This window comes from Chiloscyllium plagiosum, chromosome 18, assembly GCF_004010195.1.
Source record: "Chiloscyllium plagiosum isolate BGI_BamShark_2017 chromosome 18, ASM401019v2, whole genome shotgun sequence".
NCBI classification, from domain to species: domain Eukaryota; kingdom Metazoa; phylum Chordata; class Chondrichthyes; order Orectolobiformes; family Hemiscylliidae; genus Chiloscyllium; species Chiloscyllium plagiosum.
Window position 1 is genome coordinate 673,003 of NC_057727.1, and position 1,920 is coordinate 674,922.

A 1,920-nucleotide genomic window follows, 5' to 3' on the forward strand; every position below is an offset into this window, starting at 1 on the left:
GGATTCTAAGGTGGGGGAAGCTGTGAAGAGCAAATCTCCAGAGAAAATTAGGTCAGTGACAGTCATGGAAATCTGAAACAAAACCAGAAATTACTGGAAAATCTCAGCAAGTCTGGCAGTGTCTGTGGGGTGAAATCAGAGTTAATATTTTGGATCCAGTGACCCTTCTTTAGAAATGTTGACAGCTAGGCAAAGGATGTTTTTTATACAGAAGATCGGGAGGTGAAGAGTAATCATAGGTGAAGATAGAGTTCAAAGAGAGAGGAAAAGCAGCTGGACAGACAAAGGAGTGGTTAAAGGTTAGTCTGGGGGAAATGAATAGCTGCTAATGGGGACAATTAGTAGCTGACAATGGGTAGTGTATGGTAGCAGCCCATATGTTGATAAGTCCTAGAAATAATGGCTAGATGTTCAGTGTGGGTTCATGGTCTGTGCAAGATGGGAGGAAATGTATATTAGTTTGGAGTCTAGCATCCATGAGGTAGAGGCTGTGCTGGCTTGGAAGAGATCCAGACGAGGTATCACAAGAATGATCGTGGGACTGAAGGCCTAGTCATCTGAGGAGCAGCTGAGAACTTTGATGGAATTTAGAAGGATGGGGGGGACAATCTGATTGAACCTTACAGAATACTGAAAGGATGTGGAGAAATGTTTTTACTGGTAGGAGAGACTGGTACCCAAGGGCACAGCCTCAAACTGAAGGGACTACCCTTTAGAACTGAGATGAGGAGGAATTTCTTCAGCCAAGGAATCTGTGGAACCTATTGCCACAGAGGGCTGTGCTGGCCAAGTCATTGAGTGTATTTAAGACAGAGATAGATAGGTTCTTGATTAGTAAGGGGATCAAGAGTTACAGGGACAAGACAGGAGAATGGCGTTGAGAAAAATATCAGCCATGATCGAATAGCAGAGCAGACACAATGGATTCAGGTTCGATTCCAGCCTTGGGTGACTGTCTGTTTGGAGTTTGCACATTCTCCCCATGTCTGCGTGGGTTTCCTCCAGGTGCTCTGGTTTCCTCCCACAATCCAAAGGTTAGGTGAAGTGGCCATGCCAAATTGCCCATTGTGTTCAGGGAGTGTAGGTTAGGTGCATTGTTCAGGGGTAAGTGTAAAGTAATGGGGAATGGGTTTGTGTGGGATACTGTTTGGAGGGTCAGTGTGGACTTGTTGGGCTGAAGGGCCTGTTTCCACACTGTAGGGATTCTGTGAAATTGAAACATGTAAGATGCTGAGTGGACTTGACAGAGTAAATGCTGAAAGGATGTTTCCCTTCATGGGAGAGACTAGAAGTTGGGTACACAGTTTAAGAGTAAAGGGTCTCCCATTTAATATGGAGTTTGAGAATTTCTTTCTTGCAGAGTCTGTTTAATTCTTTTCCCCAGAGAGTAGTGAATGCCGAGTTATTGAATATTATTTCTAGGCGGAGCCTGACAGACTCCTCACTGATAAGGCAGTCAAAGAGCACAAGGGGGAGGCGGGGAATGGAGTTCAGGACACAATCAAATTAGCCATGACCAAGAGAAAAGCATACTTGAAGAGAGACCAGCCTCATCCTGCTCCTAATTCAAATGTTTGTATGTATGCTGGTAGAAAATCCCTGGCAGTCATTCTCGTATTGCTGTAGAGGAAAACAGTGAACTGAGAAGGTGTACAATTCAGTGGTCTCTGTTTTCTGTTGGGTGTCTTCATAGCCACCTGGACTTTTATTTTCTACTTGCCTATTCCAGTGCCTCTCCAAACAGTCAGCATCCAGGAGTCATCACTGAAACCAACAATCTCCCAGTTGTCAGTGTCAATGTCCACCATCTTCATATCTTGCTGTGGGTGACCTTGTAGTATGGGTACTTGTACTCACCAGATCACAGCGAATGGCCTGTTCAACATACAGAAGGTTTTTGGTTATATGGCCACCTTCCAA